This window comes from Moschus berezovskii, chromosome 9 (genome assembly GCF_049115385.1).
Source record: "Moschus berezovskii isolate FMDL1 chromosome 9, NW_MosBer_1.0, whole genome shotgun sequence".
Lineage (NCBI taxonomy): Eukaryota > Metazoa > Chordata > Mammalia > Artiodactyla > Moschidae > Moschus > Moschus berezovskii.
This window is the reverse complement of record NC_142468.1, coordinates 91,124,322-91,138,758: the sequence shown is the minus strand read 5'-3', so window position 1 is coordinate 91,138,758 and position 14,437 is coordinate 91,124,322. Positions and strand designations below refer to the sequence as shown.

General features: G+C 40.0%; 1 protein-coding gene across 3 annotated transcripts in view; it reads right to left on the bottom strand.

The window, feature by feature from the left end:
- Positions 1-14,437, bottom strand: part of LOC129562889 (U3 small nucleolar RNA-associated protein 14 homolog A-like) — a 142,688-nt gene that overhangs the window by 17,798 nt on the left and 110,453 nt on the right. The window contains exon 2 of one of the 3 annotated variants that reach the window (XR_016038281.1): positions 10,892-11,287. The exons of the other annotated variants lie outside the window; for them this stretch is intronic. The gene's annotated coding sequence lies outside the window, so the exon portion shown is untranslated. The remainder of the gene's footprint in view (positions 1-10,891; positions 11,288-14,437) is intronic. 3 annotated transcript variants of the gene reach the window in all.

The window sequence follows — 14,437 nt, the reverse complement described above, 5'->3', positions numbered from 1 at the left end:
GAATTTACAGATTCAAGAATCTGACTCTCAAAACAGAATAAACCCAAAGAAATCCATGTTAAGATGTATCACGGTCAAACTTCTGAAAACTCTAAAACAAAGAAAAAAATCTTGAAAGAAGCAGGTTAAATTACAATTTGAATTCGCAAGAGAAATCATGAGTGTCAGAAGGAAATGGAATAATATTTTTCAAGTGATGAAAGGAAAGGACTATCAATCTAGAATTCTTTATCAAGGGAAAATACCCTTCAGCAATGAAAGGATAATCAAGACCTCTCAGATGCAGGGAAATCAAGATAAGTTGTTGCCAGAAGACCTATTCTAAAAGAATAACTAAATTAAGCTCATTAAACAGAAAGGAGGGCATCCCCAGTGGGTCAGCAGTAAAGAATCTGCCTGCAATGCAGGAGACGAAGGTCCAGTGCCTAGGTCAGGAAGATTCTCTGGAGAAGGAAATGGCAACCCACTCCAGTATTCTTGCCTGGAAAATCCCATGGACAGAAGAGCCTGGTGGGCTATAGTCCAGAGAGTCACAAAACAGTCAAACACAACTTAGTAACTAAACAAGTGAAGTCACTCAGTCGGGTCTGACTCTTTGCGACCCCATGGACTATAGCCTGCCAGGCTCCTCCATCCATGGGATTTTCCACAGTGACTAAACAACAACATAAAAAAAAGGAAATCATCATAAAAGAAGGTGAACATTGGCAAGGAAGAAAGTAACAGAAGGAGCAAAAATATGGGAAAATTCAATGAACTTTTCTTTTCCTCTTGAGTTTTTTAAACAATGTTTGACAGCTGAAGTAAAATTATAATACTATCTGATGTGGTTCTCTATGTATGCTAAAGAAATATATATGACAATTAACAGTATGAATGAGAGAGGGTAAAAGAACATAAAGGGAGGTTAGGTTTCTACATTTCACTGAAACTGGCAAAATGCTGATACCAATAGACTGCAATAAGTTATGTATACATAATGTAATACCCAGGCAGTACAAAGAAATATGCTCAAAAACACTACAAGTCAAGATAGAATCATAAAAAATCCTAAATCCTAAAAAAAATCTCTAATATAAGAAGAGTTTCCTTGCAATCCCATAGAAGAAATGGAGTAGCCCTCATAATCAACAAGAGTCCAAAATGCAGTACTTGGATGCAATCTCAAAAGCAGAATGATCTCAGTTCGTTTCCAAGGCAAACCATTCAACATCACAGTGATCCAAGTCTATGTCCCAACCACTGATGCCGAAGAAGCTGAAATTGACCAGTTCTATGAAGACCTAAAAGACCTTATAGAACTAATACCAACAAAAAATGTTCTATTCATCATAGGGAATTGAAATGCAAACGTAGGAAGTCAAGAAATACCTGGAGTAACAGGCAAGTTTGGCCTTGAAGTACAAAATTAAGCAAGGCAAAGGCTAACAGAATTCTGCCATGAGAACACACTGATCATAGCAAACACCCTTTTCCAACAACACAAGAGACAACTTTACACATTGATATCACCAAATGGTCAATACTGAAATCAGATTGATTATGCATTCTTTGCAGCCGAAGATGGAGAAGCTCTATACAGTCAGTAAAAACAAGACCATGAGCTGACTGTGGCTCAGAACATCAGTTCGTTATAGCAAAATTCAGGCTTAAATTAAAGAAAACCAGGAAAACCACTAGGCCATTCAGGTACGATCTAAATCAAATCCCACCTAAATCAAATCCCCTGTGATTATACAGTGGATGTAATGAATAGATTCAAGGGATTAGATCTGGTAAACAGAGTGCCTGAAGAACTATGGACAGAGACTTGTAATACTGTACAGGAGGCACTGACCAAAACCATCCCAAAGATAAAAGAAATGCAAGAAGGCAAAGTGGTTATCTGAGGAGGCCTTACAAATAGCTGAGAAAAGAAGAGAAGTGAAAAGCAAGGGAGAAAGAGAAAGGTATACCTAACTGAATGCAGAGTTCCAGAGAATAGCAAGGAGAGACAAGAAGGCTTTCTTCAATGAACAATGCAAAGAAAGAGTGAAACAACAGAAGGGAAAAGACTAGAAATCTCTTTAAGAAAATTGGAGATATCAAAGTAACATTTCATGCAAAGACGGGCACAATAAAAGACAGAAAGGGTAAAGACCTAATAGAAGCAGAAGAGATCAAGAAGAGATGACAAGAATACACAGAAGAACTGTACAGAAAAAGATCTTAATGACCCAGATAACAATGATGGTATGATTACTCACCTAAAGTCAGACATCCTAGAATGTGAACTCAAGTGGACCTTAGGAAGCGCTGCTGCCAATAAAGCTAGTGGAGGTGATGAAATTCCAGCAGAGCTACTTAAAATCTTAAAAAAAAAGAAAAGAAAAAAAGATGATGCTATTAAAGTACTGCATTCTAAATGTCAGCAAATTTGGAAAACTCAGCAGTGGCCACAGGACTGGAAAAGGTCATTCTTCACCCCAATTACCAAGAATGGCAGTACTAAAGAATGTTCAGACTATCAGACAATTGTGCTCACTTGCCATGCTAGAAAGGTTATGCTCAAAATTCTTCAAGCCAGGCTTCTGTAGTACTTGAATCAAGAACTTCCAGATGTACAAGGTGGGTTTAGAAAAGGCAGAGGAACTAGAGACCAAATTGCCAACATTTGCTGGATCATAGAGAAAGCAAGGGAATTCCAGAAAAACATCTACTTCTATCTCATTGATGATGCTAAAGCCTTTGACTGTGTGGATCATAACAAACTGTGGAAAACTCTCAAAGAGATGGGAATACCAGACCATCTTACCTGTCTTCTGAGGTATGCAGAAGACACACCTGTATGCAGGTCAGGAACCTTATATGGAAAAGCTGACTGATTCACAGTTGAGAAAGGAGTATGACAAGGTTGCATATTGTCACCCCATTTATTTAACTTTATGCAGAGCACATCATGTGAAATGCTGGACTGGATGAGTTATAAGCTGGAATCAAGACAGCCAGGAGAAATACCAACAACCTCAAATATGCAGATGACACCGCTCCAATATCAGAAAGCAGAGAACTAAAGAGCTTCTTGATGAGGGGAAAACAAGAGTGTGAAAAAGCCGGCTTAAAATTCAATACTAAAAAAACTAAGATCATGGCATCTGGTCTCATCACTTCATGGCAAATAGATGGGGAAAAGGTGGAAGCAGTGACAGATTTCCTCTTCTTGGGCTCTAAAATCACTACAGATGGTAACTTCAGCCATGAAATTCGAAGATGACTACTTCTTGGAAGGAAAGCTATGACAAACCTAGACAGTGTATAAAAAGCAAAGACATCACTTTGCCAACAAAGGTCAGTATAGTTAAAGCTATGGTCTTTCCAGTAGTCACATATGGATGTGAGAGTTGGACCATAAAGAAGGCTGAGTGCCGAAGAATTGATGCTTTCAAACTATGGTGCTAGAGAAGACTCTTGAGAGTCCTTTGCACAGCAAGGAGATCAAACCAGTCAATCCTAAAGGAAATCAACCCTGAATATTCATTGGAAGGACTAATGCTCAAGTTGAAACTCCAATACTTTGGCCACCTGATGCACTGGAAAAGACCCTGATGCTGGGAAAGATTGAAGGCAGAAGGAGAAAAGGGCATCAGAGGATGAGATGGTTGGATGTATCACCGATTCAGTGGACATGAACTTGGGCAAACTCTGGGAGATGGTGAGGGACAGGGAGGCCTAGCGTGCTGCAGTCCACAGGGTCACAAAGAGTTGGACACGACTTGGCGACTGAACAGCAAAATAAGATGAGTACTATCTGATCATGTGCTTAAAATGCAATTTATGTTTTTAAAAACTAAGGCCTTAAAGCCCAATAATATTATTAATTTAAACAAAAGTAATTGGCATAACATTAAATACCTGGTAAGTTAAAGGTAACAACAAAATGTTCACTATAACTGGGGGAAACATAGTAGCTCAGTAAAGAAGGAAAGATAAATTTTTAAACTTTTCAGATACAGACAAAAGTAGTTAAAGTTCAATGGAACATGATTTGTCATTGTGCTTTAGAACTCATATGTTTTTACTGTAATCTTAACATAGTACTTGGTGACTGCACCCAATTTAAAACAAGAATCGTGGATGCTCATCTTTTAAAAGATTCAAATATAACTAGGATTTGTATTACCACAAGAGTGAATGGCTTTGTCAACAAAGAATTCATATATATAAAGCTTAACATATACCCACGCATTGAATCATTTATAAATGGGCCAGACTCTGCCTGAATGTCTTAGCTCTAGAGAACAAATTGCTTGTATTTTCCATCCAAGTCATGAAATGAGCTCATAAAGAACAGACTTCCCATACTCTACAGAAGTGTTGCAAGTAAGAATTAATACCTGAAAGCTGTCAGCATGTAAGAACTTCCAGCTAAAACACCAACACCTTCAAATTAAAAGAAACTTGAATAACTGAGCTGAAGTACTTCCAACTCAAAGCTGTAATAACTATGCTTCATTAGTAGGGTATACTCAAAGAATGATGAGAAAAGAAAATGTCACATCTTGTTATTCATGCAGCAGTTTTCCTATAATTTGTTAATTCAAATTTTAACTTTCACTAGCAGGTAAAACAAACAAGTAATTATGTTTATATTAATTAAGTGTTCATGTTAAAGAAACATAACTTTAGGGTTAGGGATAGGGGAAATGGGGAGAAAGACGGGTAAAAAAAAAAAAATACAAACTTTCAGTTATAAGAAAAATAAAGCCTGAGGATCTAATGTATAATATGGTGACAACAGTTGATGATACACACAAAAATGTAAAGATGTGGGGTGACATGTGTTAATTCAATGGTGGGAGTTAATATATATATTAATACATATGTCAAATTATTATATTGTACACTTTAGATATATTGTAATTTTATTAATCAATCATGTCTCAATGAAGCTGAAAAAAGAAGAAACATAACTTTATGGCTTTGCTCTCCTTGGTATTTATGTTTTGGGTTAATGTGTCTCTTCCCACACTGAAGATAGGTTCTCCCCGTGTGACTGTCTTGGCCTATTATAGGACACTAGCAAATCTGACGTGGCATAGGCTTTATAAAAACTTGCATATTGAGGGCTTATAAAGTTCTATCTTGGAAGCAAGCTCTCATGATATAAAGACACTTGGGCTAGATTACTGAAAAATGAGAAGTCATGTAGAGAAAGACCCTGAAAGATAAGCAGACATGTTGGATGTTCTCATCGAAACTGAGCTTCTTCAGTTCCACCCCATGAAGCAGAACTGTTCAGCTCAGTGTAGACAACCCACATAATAGTGAGAAATGATAAAATTAGAGGGTGGTCTTTTATGCTGCAACAGAAAACCAAAATAACTATACTAAATTATATTTTGAAAAAGGAATACAAATTTAGTTAAGGTGAACAGTCAAAAATCAGAAAGTTATCTTATGAGTAATGTTAAAATTTAATCAGAACCCAAACAAATTCATGACTATGAAATATATCTCTTCTAGTTGAGTAAAATGACCTAAATAATAATATTACCTCAGCATTAATATATATCCCAAGTACTTGGGTCTCTAACACCATGTACTATTTTGTCTTCTCAAAAGGATGGCTAATCCCATTCAGAACACAGAATATACAAAGTGGTCTTGGTACAACTGGTTACTGTCTCTTAAAAAACACGAGACCCTATCAAAAGAACACAGACAACAGCTCCAAAGAACAGAAAGACAGAATTTTTCCCATAAAATATTAATAGGCTAATGAAACTACTATACCCCCAAAGGCCACCCTCTGATATCTGCATTAGAAGACATAGTCCTCATTATCTAAAACATTAATGAAGTGTGTCATAACATTCCATTCACAGGTCTGAAAGACTCTCCCAAGTGCCATGGCCTTGAGCCTTGAAATAGTGAAAAATGAACTTGCATTAGAACCAAGTGAATTTCACCTTCTCAGTGTTCTTGAAATAAAAGCAATCTGCTTTCCCTTTCAATTCCAATCAGTTGCCAATAGATATGAATATTTATTGCCTTACTACTTCCCTTGCCTTCTGTGGTCCATTAGGACTAAAGCCTTCCTAAAGACTAAGACAGATTCCAAAGAAGTACTGATGTTTTCAACAAATATAATTCCTGTGATGTTTGCTTAAGATAACCTCAAAGCTATCTTGTATTCTAAAAAAATTGTTAAAGATGCACTTTTCCTTAAAAAAAAACAACAATGTGTCTTTTATTTGGCATGAGGGAGCAGTTTTTTATATGGCTTTCTTGACAATACTGTTGGGAGAGTAGACATACAAAACAAAGAATACATACCTGATTGAAATCAAACACAATGATAAACCTGGTTTCACAGGAAAAGCAGCCATGTTAGCACTGCCCTACATATCCCTTAATCTACTTCTATGGAAAAGATGTAAATTACATTTTCTAAGATATCTTTGTGATCTATGACCTGTATATATATTTCCTTTTCTCTTGTATCATCTGTATATTCGACACAAAATCATTCCTTTTTCTGAGAAGTATCTTTTCATTTCCTATAAGCCTTAAGAAAGTTTAGGTTAAGAGGGTAAAAAGTAAGAGCACAGGCCATGAAGTTTTGGAGTTAGACAAGAGATCGAACTGAGTTGAAACTCGTATCCAGGTATTGCTCTCAAGCAGTCTCAGAGAGTACTGTGTGACAGACTTTAGCTGAAGTCTGCATATATATTAGTCATGTGTGACCTACTGCTCTACAACTACCAAAATTCAGTCTCTGGTGTTAGTAATAACGACCACTAGTAACAGCAAGAAGAGACAATTATCATCTTCAGTATGCTCTGTTCTTTACAGCAAAAAATTTTACAAAGACTTTTGTTTAAAACAACTAACCATCATTAAGTGCTAGTATTGAAAGGGCTGACTTTAGTTACCTAGGGCACTTTATTCAGAACTTTATCCACTACTATTTATGACTTCGGTTGTGCTGTGTTTTCATTTTTGAAATTTAATTGTTAAATAAGAGCTTTTAAAAAGTCTGAAATATAGCTCTGCATAACTAGCATGCACTTTAGTACTTTTTTCACACCTACCTGTTAAATTTTATTTAGTTAGTTAAACCAAACCCCAACATCACTAGATACTACAATGAACTAAAGTTAGTCTAGATGAATAGGCCTCATGATCTATCTGGAATACCAGATATCAGACACTTAAATACCTCAAGGTGTTCAAGTGATATTAATATAGTAGTCTCAGCACCCCTGAATATGACCTTATTAGTTTTCAGCCATTAGGGACAAGTAGTTAAGTCATAATTCTGTTCTATAAGGTTTTGAATCCCGTGCACCTGAGGATGCTCAGTGGGCATACATAGGAGGTCAGCAAGTGTCCTAGACAGCTGTCCACAATCCACACACTCTCCCTGTTTAAACATGGGCTCAGAATCTTTCTGTCAAGGGCCAGAGAGAGAACAGTTCAGGCTTTGCAGCCCATCCTGTCTCCATGGCAACTACTGAACTCTGCTGTTAAAAGGCAGGAAAATACACAAAAAATAAACTCAAAATGGATTAATGATCTAAACGTAAGACCAGAAACTATAAAACTCCTAGAGGAAAACAGGCAAACACTCTCTGACATAAATCACAGCAGGATCCTCCATGACCCACCTCCCAGAATATTGGAAATAAAAGCAAAAATAAACAAATGGGACCTAATTAAAATTAAAAGCTTCTGCACAGCAAAGGAAACTATAAGCAAGGTGAAAAGACAGCCTACAGAACAGGAGAAAATAATAGCAAATGAAGCAACTGACAAAGAATTAATCTCAAAAATACACAAGCAACTCCTGCAGCTCAATTCCAGAAAAATAAATGACCCAATCAAAAAATGCGCCAAAGAACTAAACAGACATTTATCCAAAGAAGACATACAGATGGCTAACAAACACATGAAAAGATGCTCAAAATCACTCATAATCAGAGAAATGCAAATCAAAACCACAGTGAGGCACCATTTCACGCCAGTCAGAATGGCTGCTATCCAAAAGTCTACAAGCAATAAATGCTGGAGAGGGTGTGGAGAAAAGGGAATCCTCTTACACTGTTGGTAGGAATGCAAACTAGTACAGCCACTATGGAGAACAGTGTGGAGATTCCTCAAAAAACTGGAAATAGAAATGACATATGACCCAGCAATCGCACTCCTGGGCATATACACCGAGGAAACCAGGTTCGAAAGAGACATGTGTACTCCAATGTTCATCGCAGCACTGTTTATAATAGCCAGGACATAGAAGCAACCTAGATGTCCATCTGCAGACGAATGGATAAGAAAGCTTTGGTACATATACACAATGGAGTATTACTCAGCTATTAAAAAGAATGCATTTGAATCAGTTCTAATGAGGTGGATGAAACTGGAGCCTATTATACAAAGTGAAGTAAGCCAGAAAGAAAAACACCAATACAGTATACTAACGCATATATATGGAATTTAGAAAGATGCAAATGATAACCCTGTATACGAGACAGCAAAAGAGACACAGGTGTATAGAACAGTCTTTGGGACTCTGTGGGAGAGGGTGAGGGTGGGATGATTTGGGAGAATGCATTGAAACATGTAAGTTGTCATATGTGAAATGAATCACCAGTTCTGGGTCGATGCATGTTACAGGATGCTCGGGGCTGGAGTGCAGGGATGACCCAGAGAGAGGATAAAGGGAGGAGGGAGGTGGGAGGGGGGTTCAGGAAGGGGAACTCATGTACACCCGGGGCGAATTCATGTCAATGTATGGCAAAACCAACCAATATAATATTGTAAAATAATTTGCCTCCAATAAAAAATAAATTAATTAAAAAAAAAGAATGCATTTGAATCAGTTCTAATGAGGTGGATGAAACTGGAGCCTATTATACAGAGTGAAGTAAGCCAGAAAGAAAAACACCAATACGGTATACTAATGCATATATATGGAATTTAGAAAGATGGTAACGATAACCCTGTATATGAGACAGCGAAAGAGACACAGATGTATAGAACAGTCTTTTGGACTCTGTGGGAGAGAGCGAGGGTGGGATGATTTGGGAGAATGGCATTGAAACATGTATATTATCAAATGCGAAACAAATCGCCAGTCCAGGTTCAATGCATGACACAGGATAATCGGGGCTGGTGCACTGGGATGACCCAAAGGGAGGATATGGAGAGGGAGGTGGGAGCAGGTTCAAGATGGGGAACACATGTACACCTGGGGTGGATTCATGGCAATGTATGGCAAACCAATACAATATTGTAAAGTAATTAGCCTCCAATTAAAATAAATAAAAAAGAAAAAAAGGCGGGAAAGCAACCTGGACAATAGGCTGGCTGTGTTTGAGGAAAACTTGACGAACAATGAAATTGGAATTTCATACTTTTGTACATGTCACGAAACACTACCTTTACAGAGATAAAGGTGTCGAACAATGTAAAAGCCATGCCCCCCAGCCAGGCAGCCATCAAACCCCAGCCGCCCCGGCCTCCTGGCCACCGGTGCTCCCACCCTGCTTTACCACACCTGCAGCGCCTCTCCGGTAAATGAGGCCAGGTGAACAAGGGTTGTCTCTGCCAGGGGTGAGGTCACTTGCGCAGTCCCAGGTGCCCAGCCCGGCTCACCCCAGTCACTCTTGGGACCCAAAGCCTGGATCATTGCCTCACCGCGCGCAGGTGGGGCGGACCAGAACTGGGTCACAGCTCGGCACCTGAGGCCGAACCCCTGAACAATGGGGTTTGGGAGGCATGTAGGACCAAGAAAAGGAAGAGCTGGGTCTCAGGCGGGCCCGGGGTCCTCGGGAGGGTCCCCCACAAGTGTCCCCTGGAGAGGCAGCCACCTCTGGCCAGTCACTCACTTCGATACGCTGGCAGGGACGAAGGCCATAGCAGCAGCGCAACTAGAAGGACTAAGAACTTCATGGGCATCACCCACAGCACTCCGCCATGCGTCGGGAACGTCGTGGGGCCACCAGGCCGGGTCCCTCAGTGCGAAAGGGGAGGGGGTTGGCGGGACGACCGTCCTTCCTCAGGGCCCCGGGCGCCCCGCAACGGTTGTCCCCAGCACGCAAGCGCAGAAACCCTTGGGGTGGGCGAACTGCCGTGGCCACGCCCCCTATTGCGTCGCACACAGCGGGTGGGGCCACGGCGCCTGGCCCCGCCCTCCTACACCTGGTTGCTAGGCCTTGGAATCCCTTACCAGGGCAAGGCAGGAGAAAATCTTGATGCCCAGGGGAATATTGAGGCTTTAAAGGGTGGGTGTGGTAGCCTTGGCCTATTCCAGGAACTGGACTTGCTGTGCTTAAAACAAGGTCGCTGTGCAGAAGGAAGTGACTGGTGGAAAGACAGACAAATAACCTGGCCGTTACAACAACTTGGAAATGTCATAATGGGGAAGCATAGTGGCCAGCCATCTGAAGTTAACAACTGACCAGTTGAGAGCAGTCATCAAAGATGATCCTCTTAGAGCTACAGGAGAAGTTGTCAAAGAACTCAATGTCAATCATTCTACTGTCATTTGGCATTTGAAGCAAATAGGATAGGTGAAGCTAAAGCTAAAGGCAAAGGAGAAAAGGAAAGATAAATCCATTTGAATGCAGAGTTCCACAGAATAGCAAGGAGAGATAAGAAAGCCTTCCTCAGTGATCAATGCAAAGAAATAGAAGAAAACAATAGAATGGGAAAGACTAGAGTTCTCTTCAAGAAAATTAGAGATACCAAGGGAACATTTCATGCAAAGATGGACTCAATAAAGGACAGAAACGGTATGGACCTAAGAGAAGCTGACGATATTAAGAAGAGGTGGCAAGAATACACAGAAGAACTATAAAAAAAAAAAAATCTTCATGACCCAGATAACCATGATGGTGTGATCACTCACCTAGAACCAGACATCCTGGAGTGCCAAGTCAAGTGAGCCTGAGGAAGCATCACTATGAACAATGCTAGTGGAGGTGATGGAATTCCAGTTGAGCTATTTCAAATCCTGAAGGATGATGCTGTGAAAGTGCATTCAATATGCCAGCAAATTTGGAAAACTCAGCAGTGGCCATAGGACTGGAAAAGGTCAGTTTTCATTCCAATCCCAAAGAAAGGCAATGCCAAAGAATGTTCAAACTACTGCACAATTGCACTCATCTCACACGCCAGCAAAGTAGTGCTCAAAATTCTCCCAGCAGGCTTCAACAGTAGGTGAACCAGGAACTTGCAGATGTTCGAGATGGATTTAGAAAAGGCAGAGGAACCAGAATTCAAATTACCAACATCCGCTGGATCACTGAAAAAGAAGAGAGTTCCAGAAAAACATCTCAGTTCAGTTCAGTTCAGTCGCTCAGTCGTGTCCGACTTTTTGCGACCCCATGAATCACAGCACACCAGGCCTCCCTGTCCACCACCAACTCCCGGAGTTCTACTTCTGCTTTATTGACTATGCCAAAGCCTTTGACTGTGTGGATCACAACAGACTGTGGAGATTCTTAAAGATATGGGAATACAAGACCACCTTAACTGCCTTCTGAGAAATCTGTATGCAGGTCAAGAAGCAACAGTTAGAACCAGACATGGAACAACAGACTAGTTCCAAATTGGGGAAGGAGTATGTCAAGCTGTATATTGTCACCCTGCTTATTTAACTTAGATGCATCATGCAAAATGCCAGGCTGGATGTGGCACAAGCTGGAACCAAGACTGCTTGGAGAAAAAATATCAATAACTTCAGATATGCAGACGACACCACCCTTATGGCAGAAACCGAAGAACTAAAGAGCCTCTTGATGAAAGTGAAAGAGGAGAGTGAAAAAGCTGGCTTGAACCTCAACATTCAAAAAATGAAGATCATGGCATCCAGTCCCATCAGTTCATGGCAAATAGATGGGGAAACAATGGAAACAGTGACAGACTTTCTTTCCTTGGACTCCAAAGTCACTGCAGATGGTGACTGCAGCCTTGAAGTTAAATGACGCTTGCTCCTTGGAAGAAGGAGGACCTAGAGGGCAGACCAAAGCAGAGACATTACTTTGCTGACAAAGGTCCGTCTAGTCAAGGCTATGTGGTCATGTATGGATGTGAGAGTTGGACTGTGAAGAAAGCTGATCGCCGAAGAATTGATGCTTTTGAACTGTGGTGTTGGAGAAGACTCTTGAGAGTCCCTTGGACTGCAAGGAGATCCAACCAGTCCATTCTAAAGGAGATCAATCCTGGGTGTTCATTGGAAGGACTGATGCTAAAGCTGAAACTCCAATACTTTGGCCACCTCATGCGACGAGTTGACTCACTGGAAAAGACTCTGATGCTGGGAGGGACTGGGGGCAGGAGGAAAAGGGGACGACAGAGGATGAGATGGCTGGATGGCATCACCGACTCGATGGATATGAGTTTGAGTGAACTCCGGGAGTTGGTAATAGACAGGGAGGCCTGGCGAGCTGTGATTCATGGGGTCGCAAAGAGTCAGACACGACTGAGCGACTGAACTGAACTGATAGTGAAAAAGGAATATAAATATATGTATATATAACTGAACCACTGTGTTGTACACCAGAAATTAACACATTTCAAATCAACTATACTTCAATTAAAATAAATAAATATGAAAAAAAAAGATGTCTGTTTGTTAGGTCCAGAGTTGAGGTGGGTTTTTTTGCTTGCTTTGTTTATGCAAATAAGATAAGACCTTAGTTGCTCTCACTTTATGGACCATCAAAATGGACATAGTGAAATAGCCTTACTGTGAAATTCTAGTTAAGGAGGAGTTTAAACTGTATGTACTAACATAGAAAAATATCCAAAATATGGTACTGAGTTTTTTTCTGAAGTGCAGAAAAACACATATATCCATTTATGTAAAATAACAGCAGAGTTATATATTCACATAAATACACTAGAGAGCATTCTGAAAAAAACACAATAAGCTGAGAGCGTTGTTTGCTTTTAGGAAAAGAAATGAGATTGGGCAGGGAACCAATGATTTTAAAGGGAGAATTTTACTGTATTTTTCTTATCCTTTGGATTTTTCCAAACATGCATTGCTCATATGATAGAAAATAAAAACAGTAACTTTTTTTTTTTCAAAATCTGGAAGCTTAGAGGAGGTGGGGGCAGTGGGGTGTGTGTGTGCTCAGTCACTCAGACATTTCCAACTCTTTGTGACCCCATGGACTGTAGCCCTCTATGCTCCTCTGTCCACAGGACTTCCCAGGAATGAGTACTGGAACAGGTTGCCATTTCCAACTCCAGGGGATCTTCCTGACTCAGGAATCAAACCCACATCTCTTGTGTCTCCTGCATTGGCAGACAGATTCTTTACACAGTGCCACCTGACTCAAATATTTCAAGTCTCAAATATAACATCTACTAGGAACCCACCCCTCCCTTATCTCTCTTAAGTAGAATGAACTGTATCTTCCTTATCACATATTTCCATAATGCTGCCATTATTTTACTGAATTACTATAGCTTATGTTTTTACAAGTCAAACTTCTCTAGACCAAGGTCTTTGAGTGCAAGGAACCAAATCTAAGTCATCCCTTCATTGTTCTTCCCAGTGAGCCAAAGTCTTACATTCAAAAGGATCTCAGCAAATGAATGTTTGAGGTCAACTGAAACTAAAAGGTTGGGGATTTTATAAACGTTTTTACAGAATCATAACAGGAGATAAGAGTAGTAACCAGCCACAGAGACAACTGCCAACACAATTTCGATCTCAAGAAGGAACCCCTAAGGACCTCTAAGCATCTGTGATGCCATCATTTAAGCCTAGGTGAAATGAAGGGCACGTGGTCTTATCATCTGCTCTTTTCTCTACATACCTCCACAAGTAGTTCTGGACAATGAATTCTTAATACTGGATTTGCTGTGTCAAATGGAATGCGCCAGTTTCCATACCCATCCATACTACAGTGACTTACTAATACTGGCTGTCATAATTTCTGAGGATAAACCATGGTTAAATATGGCATCCTGGTTTTTTTTTTTATCTGTTTTATTTTTTTCAGTGAAGCAAAGGGTTTTACCCATTCTCTCTTCTGTCCCCACCTCAAACTTCCCCTGTATAAACCTTCTAGTGTATATCTAACGCTCACATTTACCTGCTTTCTATTCTTTCTCTTCTTAACCCAATGGATTTCAATTATTAACAATAGATTATAAGATACGTTTGTGCCCTTGAGGGAAGAAACATATTTGGAAAACGCTGCCTCCATTATCATCGGTCACTTCCCCAGGCCTTGCTACCTTCTACTGTTCTCCTGAGACCAACGCCCAGGGCAGCCCTGAGCATGGCCCTTGACTTCTTAATGATAAGGCACTTTTCAGATCTTGGATCTCAAATGTCATTTCCTAACAGCACTTGGCACAGTGCCTGGCAATATAGTTTAAATTCTATATTTATTAATTGAATGAATCTCAATCATCAACCTATCCATCCATTCTC